Consider the following 10,559-nt stretch of genomic DNA (forward strand, 5'->3'; position numbering starts at 1 on the left):
TCTGAAGCTGCCCCATCCCCACCCTTTAATCAAGATAGAAACAACACTGTATCCCAGGGAGGATGGAGTGGATTAGTACCACTCTTAAGGATCTCAAGGATGCAGGGGTGGTGATCCCTACGATATCTCCATGTGTCCAGCCAGTCTGGCCTCTGCAGAAACCAGATGATAGATTCTAGAGAATGACCAGTCTGGCCTCTGCAGAAACCAGATGATAGATTCTAGAGAATGACTACTGTGAGCTCAACCAAGTAACAACCCTAATTTCAACTAACAGACTGGACATAAACCTTTATAAGAGCACATTAATTATGGCCTTAGGTGTATGGTATGTGATAATTAACTTGAAGGATGTATTCTTTTCTATTCCAATCAAGAAAAAGGACCAGAATCAGTTCACATGGAATGGACAACTACGTACATTCACAATTTTGTCCCCAGAGCTACCTTACCTCTTCTGCATTCTGACATTAATACAGTCAAGAGAGATAAGGGCTTTCCTTTCCGGATGTTCCACAAAACATCACGTTGATCCATTGCAGTGATGACATCATGCTGATTTGGCAGGATGAATAAGAAGTAGCTAGCACACTAGTTATTCATGTTCTCCAGGAGGTGGGAGATATATCCCATGATAATTAAGGGGCCTGCTATTTTGGTAAAGTTTTTTTTTTTTTAAGAAGATGTTGGGGGTAGGAGTTTATTAATTAATTAATTTATTTATTTTTGCCGTGTTGGGTCTTCGTATCCGTGCAAGGGCTTTCTCTAGTTGTGGCAAGCGGGGGCCACTCTTCATCGCAGTGCACAGGCCTCTCACTATCACGGCCTCTCTTGTTGCGGAGCACAGGCTCCAGATGCACAGGTTCAGTGGTTGTGGCTCATGGGCCTAGTTGCTCCGCAGCATGTGGGATCCTCCCAGACCAGGGCTCGAACCCGTGTCCCCTGCACTATCAGGCAGATTCTCAACCACTACACCACCAGGGAAGCCCTCGGTAAAGTTTTTAAAGCTCCAGTGGTTAGGTACTTGCCAGAACAACTCTTCCAGAGCAAAAGACAAATTGATGCAACTTGCACCTTTCTATAAAGATGGAAGCACAATGCCTGGTAGGTCTTTAGGTTCTGAAGGTAGTACACTCCACACCTAGGAATACCACCCATATGTTGGTGTCATGAAAGTCTGTCAGCCTTGAGTTGGGCCTGGAATACGAAAGAGCTCTGCAGTAGATCCAGGCTGTAGGGCAAGCAGTTCTGCCACTTGGGTCAGACATTTGGTAGATCCTATGTGTTAGAAATAGTGGTGGAAAACATTTCTGTGTAGAGTTTGTGGAAAGCTCTAGTTGTAGATTCACAATGCAGGCCCTAGGGCTTCTGGAACAAAGATACTCTATTCACAGCAAAGAACTATGTGCCTTTTGAAAAAGAGCTCCTGACATGTTACTGGCTCCTGCTAGATGTGGAATGACTTAGGTCACTAAGGACTTAAGGACCAGGTGTTCAGAACTGCCTGTCATGACTTGGGCTCTGTCAGACCCACCAACTTATAAATTTGGGCAATCCCAATAGTAATCCATCATAAGATGAAAGTGTTACATCTGAGATCAAGCATAAGCAGAACCAAAGGGCACAAGTAAACTGCATAACTGGGTATCCCAAACATCCAAAGAACCCTGGAGGAGATAGTCCCTAGGGACTGCATGACACAAGAGGTGGACTGTAGTGGTCATAGTGGTGCACCACTTAGCTCTCCCTTCAAGAAGGAACTTGTTGTCCAGCCACAGTTGCAAAGAGTGAAGTCAGTTGACCGCTTCCAGTTTCAGTGCCTTCAGGATTCATTTTGGCTTTTGAACTGAGAACTTCCTCTTTCCAGGCGACACCAAGCCAATGACTAAACACAGTGGAGGTGCGTTATGGACTGAATGTTCATGTCCCACTTCTACCAATTCATATGTTGAAGCCCTAACCTTCAATGTGATGATGCTATGGTCTGAATGTTTGTGTGCCTCCCAAATTCATATGTTGAAATACTAATGCCCAGGGTGATGATATTAGTAGGTGGGGCCTCTGGCAGATGCTTCGGTCAAAAAGGAGAGGTTCTTCAGTCCTCTGAAGATTAGTGTTCTTATAAAAGAGTTCACTAGCCCCTCCTGCCATGTGAGGACACAGCACAAAGTCTATGACACAGAAGTGGGCCCTCACGCAACCATGCTGGCACCCTGGCCTCAAGACTTCCATCCTCCAGAACTGTGAGAAATAAATCACTGTTATTTACAAGCTACCCATTCTGTGGTATGCTGTTAGAGCAGCCAGAACAGACTAAGACAGATGGTACTTGGAGATGGGGACTTTGAAGTTAATTAAGGTTAGATTAGATCATGAGGGTGGGGCCCTAATGGTGTGATTTGTGGCCTTCTAAGAAAAGGAAACTAAAAGAACATGTGAGGATGTTGAGAGAAGGCAGCAGTCTGCAAGCCAGAAAGAGAGCTCTCACCAGGGACTGAACCCAGTCCAACTTTGATCTTGGGCTTCCTAACCTCCAGAAATATGAGAAAATAAATGTCTGTTGTTTAAGTCACCCAGTCTAATGGCCTTTTGTTATGACAGCCTGAGCAGACTAAGTCAATATACTACAGCCTGGCCATTTATGTCCAACCAGAACCCTGAATCTTTGCTCTAGAGCTCCTCATTGGATTGATTAAGACTTTGTCATCTCTGCATTTCAGTTTTATGTCCCTGCTTTATTGGTAAATATTCAAGACATTATATGGTTTGCAATTTTGTTTTTTCATATAAGCAAATACTAATATATATAGCTGAATCCTCCCCTCCCATTTTTAGATAAGTGGTAACATACTATATGTTTTCTCCTCCTTGCTTTTTACACTTAACACTATATCCTGAAGGTAACGCCATAGTAATATATGTCTTTATTCCTTTCTTTTTACATTTGCTTGGTACTCTATTATATGAATGTGCTATAGCATGGTCATCTAATTCCCTGTTGATGACACTGGGTTGTTTTCAGTATTTTGTCATCAGTTTATCTTTAGGATAGAGTCTTAGAAGCATAATCGCCAAGTCGAAGAGCAAATAAATATGTAATTTTGCAAGATATTAACCGGTATTCATTCTTTAATTTGCCATGAAATCCATTTCTGCTCTTTAATTTACCATCTTCCCACAAATAACCTCTCTCTATCCAGTCGAGCAAGTCAGACTTTTGGAAATTTCCTCCAACCTTCCTTTTATTCCCTGCCACCGTCAAAATAGGTATAAAATTAAAATAATTTTGCTTTCCAGGGAGGTTTCAAATTGGGTTCTGACTTTGAATCCCTAAAGCCACTGCTTTCATTCAAACCCTTGTAAACTGTTTGGACATGTTGTCTCTTACATCATATTATTGGTGTCTTGGTGCCTAGGATGGAGTGTACAGTAGGCATTTGACTTAGTTGGAAAGTCGGAGAATGCTTGCATTAAAAAGATGATTTCTAAAATTATACCGGAAGACTGAACAGACATTAACTAGAGAAAGGGCATTCTAGGCAGAGGGAAAAGCATATCCTAAGGTACTGTGGTAGGAGGGCGCATATAGATTGTGAGGAACTGAAAGAAAGCCAATGAGTTAGAAGCACAAAGCAAAATAAAATAAACTGAAGAGGTAGGTAGAGGCTAGAACATGCAGAATTTGTAGGCTAGATTATGGATTCCTTGTTTTATCCTAAAATATATAGAAACAATTTAAAGATTTTAAGCAACCGGGTGACTCAATCAGATTTGGAAATTTGAAACATTATTCTGGCTGCTGGGTCAACAAGAACTGGAGTAATCCAGGCAAGAGATACCAGACTGGTAGCAGTGGTGGTGGCAGAGCAGACAGATTAAAGAAGTATTTTTAAATAGATTTAATGGCAATTAGATTAATTAAAATACTTAAAAACTCTACAAATAGACACGCTTACTGATGGACTGGTTAAGGAGGTACTTCCCCCTTAACCACGTTCCTGCTTATATGACTTGATGGTCAGTCACACCAATCACTGAAACAGAGAACACCAAAAGACAACCAGGTTGGGTAGAGTGGAAGGTGGGTTGGAAATAGTGAGTTGCTTTTTTGGACATACTGAGCCTGCAGTGCATTTGAGATTCCAAGATAAGATAATAAGCACAAAATGGAAATAAGGGTCAGAGGAGAGTTCTTCACTGATGAGATATACTTGTGAGTCATCTGCAAATAACATAATTTGAAATCAGGAGTGTATATGAGAATGCCTAAGTATGTAATGAGGAGGGAAGAGGCCTAGGCCAAGTCCTGAGGACTCACAGCATTAACAACCAGAAAGAGGAGGAGAGCACAAATGTAATAGAAAAATGGCAGCGTGTAAGTGGGGTTAAAAGGAGGCCAGGGAAAGAGAGTGTTTAAAGGAGAGAATGCTGAGTTGTGTTGACTGCTGCTTGAGACTGAGTTAAAATGAAGCCATCAATAAAGATCATTAGATTGAGCAACAGAGAAGACCTAGGTAACCTTTATAAGGGCAGTTTTAGTCATGTGGTAGACGTGGAAGCCCAATTAAAGTGAGTTGAGGGGTGGATAGCAGGTGAGAGAGCAGAGACAGCTTTCCCCGTCGACTGAGAAACGAAGTACAGAAGCAGTAAACGACTACATGCAGTAAAGCGTTGTCTTTGGAAGATGGGAGAGCATTTTGAATGCAGTCGAGTGAGAGAGATGATGGTTGCAAGGAGGAGGGAGAAATAACAAGGAACCAAGCCTGGGAGAAGGCCAGAGGGAATCAGATCTGTATTGAGGAACTGGCTGCCAACAGGAGAAGGGGCACTTCATCAGATGAAATGGGAGAGAAGGAGGAGATGTGGGCAGGGTTTGTTGACCTAGTGATAAGATTACGACAGAGGGCCCATCTGATGGTTTCTATTTTCCCCATTCAATATGAAGAGAGGTTATCAATTGAAGGTGATAGCAACGGGGATAGGAAGTTGGAAGGTAGAGATTCTATGAAACAGATATCTCAGAGAATATGAAAGTGAGCTTATGAGAGAAATGTAGCCTTATGGTTGGAAGGTGCTGACAACTCGTTTTACTTGTCAATTGGCAACATTACTGTTCTTCTCAATTTAACTTCCTAGCTTGTAAAATTAACCCAAATTGATCTCTGCAAGAGTTTGGTCTGAATTAACCAGATGATGGTTTGAATTTTCCACTTTATTTATGTCCTAGCCTGGATCTCCCAGAAGCAGAGCCTGAAGCAGAGGGCTTAGGTGCTCTTATTGTGTTAAGGAGTGCAATCCCAAGGAAGAAGAGTGAAGGGCATTCTTAGGAAAGAATGCAGTAGAAGAGGGGACGATTTTAGCCATTGGCTATAATCTGTGAGATCCTTGGTTCACCCGCTGTGCTTCCAGGTCTTATATGTCTGGATGTCTGCACTCTAGTAGGGTCCAGAAGGGGCTGTAATACAAAGAAACCCTGGGATGGGAAGGGAGAGGCACCAGGCAGGGCCAGGAGGTGAAATGCTTCCAACCTGGGCCTGTGTAAAGTTTGTCAGAGCCCATGCAGGGCTGGTTGGCCCCATAGCAGCTAGAATAAGAGACAGGTACGTCCAAAGAAGTATCTGATACAACTGGGAATATGGCTTCCTTGATTTGACTAAACTCACCTAATACTTTATTTTTTTTAAGATTTATTTATTATTTATTTATTATTTTTATTTTTGGCTGCATCGGGTCTAAGTTGTGGCGCGTGGGATCTTTTGTTGCTGGCGCACGGGCTTCTCTCTAGTAGTGGCGTGCAGGTTTTCTCTTCTCTAGTTGTGGTACGCAGCCTCCAGGGCACGCAGGCTCTCTAGTTGTGGCACGCGAGCTCAGTAGCTGTGGCACGTGGGCTTAGTTGCCCCATGGCATGTGGGATCTTAGTTCCCTGACCAGGGATCCAACCCGGGTTCCCTGCATTGTAAGGCAGATACTTTACCACTGGACCACCAGGGAGTCCCTAAACTCACCTAATTCTTTAGAAACACAGACAAAAATGCAAATCAACTAGTCTGTTTCTAAAGTCATGATAAAGTCCTCTAATCCGGATGATGAGCTGACTAGAGATTTTGAAGACACTTTCAACGTAGCAAGAGGATTTCAGATTTGCATTGGGCAGAAAACAACTTTAAAATTGTTATTTTAATAGGACAAAAGAGTCTTATGGATTCTGAAGGCTGACTTTTTCCCCCTTAATCATAAAGCACTCTGTCCTGCCATCTAGCGTTCACTAGCTTATCAGAGGGAAATTTGTAAGGAGTTGCTTATCTGTTTCCCAGTGGCGGCACTACCAGCATTTTATGGCAGGACAATTTCCAGTTATGAGGGGCCACCCCAGGCATTTAGGAATATTTGTGTCTCTGCCTCCACCCCACCTCCTCACCAAATAGCAATAACCAACCCCAGTTATTGTGAGGACTGAAAACACTCCCACACGTTTTCAAATGTACCACTGCAGGAGTCCCCACTTTTCAGATGAGGAAACCAGGGCATAGAGAAGCTAAGTGACAAGGTCATGTTACAGAAAAGCAGTGGGGCAGGTGCTCAGTCAACACAAGTCCTTTTCTAACTTCCCCCTTTCCCTCTACAAAGGGTCTTGAAGTAACTTAAGCGTTCTTAGTGCATTTGTACAATGACACGATTTATAAAAAAAATTATTTTCACATGGCTGTATTTCATAAAGTGAGGTTCAGTTGTAAGATTATCAGGGTAACAAAAATAAGACAGTTGAGGATCAAAGTCACAAAGTACAAAGATAATTGAAAGTTTGAGAAAGAACTTGTGAGAGGAAATTTTAAGCAAACTTGGCTATTGAGTCTAAAAATTAGAATAAGGATTTGATAATGGCCTTCTGGCATATGAAGGGTTTCACAAGAGAATGGTGTGTTTATGCGACATACTACATAGTCTGAGATAATATGAATTCATGGTGGTTGTATTGGGGTATTGTTTGTATAGCACTTAAAAGCTTATCGAGCACTTTCATATACATTATCTCATTTAGTCAAGTTAAAATGTCAACGCTTTTTATATGTATCTTGTTATGTACATATGTAAAAGGCTAGGAAAAAACAAACATTACTGATAAAAATGAGAAAAAGGGCTATAGAATACAAACATATCTAATGACCAGGTTCTAATTAGATAGGAAGATAGGAGTTCATATGAGCCCATGCCTGACCACCTAATATCTAGGTAATGTAGGGAACTGATGAATTGAATTGAAGGTATAGGTATGTATTACAAGACTTAGCTAGCTGAACAAACCAATAAAACATCAATCAAAGTAAAATCGAGTTCAGAGAGAAAGTATATATGCCTGACATATTGCCAGTTATCTATGAAAACAAACCAGAAAACAGTTAAATTAGGGACACAGAATTACAGGGAATGCATGAGGCACAACAAAAAGACAGGACAAAGAAGATGATATAAGAGAAAAGCCTGAAAAAACAAGAGATTTCAGAACTCCTTATGAGAACAAAACTACATGTAAGCTGCAACCATCTAATTCATTATTCATGAAGAATTGTCCATCCAACTACCCACGTTTGTTAGCCTGAATAACTAGAAATGGGCACCTGATATGAGGTAACAATGATTCGCTCTGCATTGTGGATATTTGTTTTCATAGTCACAGTATCTGACCAACTTTTAAATCAAGGAATTATCTTCTGTGATGGTGCTGTTACACCTTCCTCCTTGCATTACTCATTCCACAGAGAGAGCACCCACTGTGTGCCAGACACTATTCTAGGCACTGGGGATATAGTAGAGAACAGGATAAATATATTCTTACCCTCATGGCGATTACTTTCTCATGTATATAAGAAGCAGGGGAGGGGAGAAATAGAAGATAGATACACAAAATAAAGAAGTAAAAGAAGTGCAGCATGTAAATAGCGTTACAGAATTAGTAAAGCAGGAAAGGAGGTTAGGGACTATTGAGGCATCAAAGAAAAAACAACATTTGTTGCTTAGGATAATATATTAGGTGAAAAGAGCAGGATTGAAAACTGCATGTAAGTACATTGCTTATTTTTATGTAAAAATATATTTTTAAAATATGTATAGAAAACAGAATCAAAGGAAATATTCTTGAATATTAAAGTGATTATCTTTTTGGTTGGTGAATCTCAAAGTGGTTTTTAAAGTGCATCTCTTTATTCTTTGCTATTTTATTAGTTTTTCTATGATTAGCCTATATTACTTTTATAAATCAGAAACAATAAAAATTTTAAGATATTTTTCTAAATATCTTTTTTCCATTGCCACTGAATACAATGATTTATGTCCCAGCATAATATATTTGTGTTAGATGTATAGAAGAATCATTTACTCAAGGGATAAAATAAAACCTTCCCGAAATGTCCTGTATTATCTATCACTACTAACATTTCTGTTAAAATGTTACTAATTTTTACAGTTCTGAACCATATACCCCTGACTTCTTCCCCTCATGCACTCACTGCTTAAACCACTCATAAGATGCTTATCATCTATTTTCTTGTATCAGTAGCCTCCCCTTGAGAAGCAGTATGATAATCTCTAGGTCCATCCATGTCGCTGCAAATAGCATTAGTTCATTCTTTTTTATGGCTGAGTAAAATTCTATTGTGTATATATACCACATCGTATTTATTCATTCATCTGTGGATGGACATTTAGATTGCTTCCATATCTTGGCTATTGTAAATAATGTGGCTAGGAACATTGGGGTGCATGTATCTTTTTGAATTAGAGTTTTTGTCTTTTCCGGATATATGTCCAGCAGTAAGATCGTTGGGTCATATGGCAGCTCCATTTTTAGTTTTTTAAGGAACTTCCATACTGTTTCCCATCGTGGCTGCGCCAATTTACATTCCCACCAACAGTGTAGGAGGGCTCCCTTTTCTCCACACCCTCTCCAGCATGATTTGTAGACTTTCTGATCAATGTGAGGTGATACTTCATTGTGGTTTTGATTTGCATTTCTCTAATAATTAGCGATGTTTGGCGTCTTTTCATATGCGTGTTGGCCATCTGTATACCTTCTTTGGAGAAATGTCTATTTAGGTCTTCTGGCCACTTTTTTGATTGGGTTGTTTGTTTGGTTTTTCCTGTTTGTTTGTTTTTTTTGCGGTAGGCGGGCCTCTCACTGTCGTGGCCTCTCCCGTTGCGGAGCACAGGCTCTGGACGCGCAGGTTCAGCGGCCATGGCTCACGGGCCCAGCCATGTGGGATCCTCCTGGACCGGGGCACGAACCTGTGTCCCCCTGCATCGGCAGGCAGACTCTCAACCACTGCACCACCAGGGAAGCCCTGTTTTTTGATATTGAGCTGTATGAGCTCTTTGTCTATTTTGGAAATTAAGTCCTTGTCAGTCACATCCTTTGCAAATATTTTCTCCCAACCTGTAGGATGTCTTTTTGTTTTGTTGATGAATACTACTCATTATTATTCTAAATGTAATTTTCCAAAAGGCAGGGACCATGTTTTATATTTCTCTATATTCTTAGCTACAGCTAAGCACATAGTAAATGCATCCATCCATTTTATTTCCCTAGGACCTAACATGTGGGGAACAGGTGAGATTTGGGGTGGCAGTGGGGGAGAATTAAATGCCAGTTTTAATTAAAAATTAAATGAAGTTTTATATGTTACGTTTTTAATCCACTCTATTGTTCTGTGAGGTAGATAGCAGATATGAAAGATGAGGCTCTGAGAATTTAAACAACTTGCCCGAGATCACCCGGCTTTTAAGTGCAAATTAAATCCATGTTTGTTTGACTCTTTCCATTGTACTGTGTGTTTGAAATAAACGTGAAAAAATGGATGAGTGAATTTGAGAAGGATCTAGAATTGTCTTTTGGCTCCTCCTGTGTTTATCTATTTACCACCATATTCCCAGAACTTGCCACAGTGCCTACTTCACAGGAAGAGTTCAATAATTATTTTTTAAATGAATGAATAAATAAATGAAGAAAAGGACAAAGGAACAAATCAAGGAATGAATGGACAATATAGCCACTCAAAAAGTCTCCTACATCCAGTATATGACATATTTATGACAAATTCTTCTATTCCGTACCTACAGAAAGTGGAGGAAGTAATTCATTACCTATTTGCTACATGTACAAATCCAGACCAACTGGTACACAATCACCTTTGGCTTTATTTTTATGAAATGAAGAAGTAATAAGTCTCCAGCTGTGCAACCATAAGCTTCATTTATTTGTCTGTGGGTTCACTTGGAATAAGCAAAGGAATTCAAATAAATCTGTGTAGTGTATCCCAGACATATTTTTTCTTTCTGATTCAAGGAACTTTGGGAAAACACACATTTGTTTGTATTTTAGATAATTGTGTTCAACTCCCACCCTGCCCCACTACAAAAAAAATCAGCCTCAAGCTGGTAAGGGTCTACAGGGACTAGGGACTCCTGGAGGGACTATTACAGATACTTCCTTGGATTGAAACTAGTCTCTCACTTCCTCTTAATATAAGCATGGGGGAAACACCATAAGCTTAACATAAAATGGATTT

This window comes from Phocoena sinus, chromosome 1 (genome assembly GCF_008692025.1).
Source record: "Phocoena sinus isolate mPhoSin1 chromosome 1, mPhoSin1.pri, whole genome shotgun sequence".
Lineage (NCBI taxonomy): Eukaryota > Metazoa > Chordata > Mammalia > Artiodactyla > Phocoenidae > Phocoena > Phocoena sinus.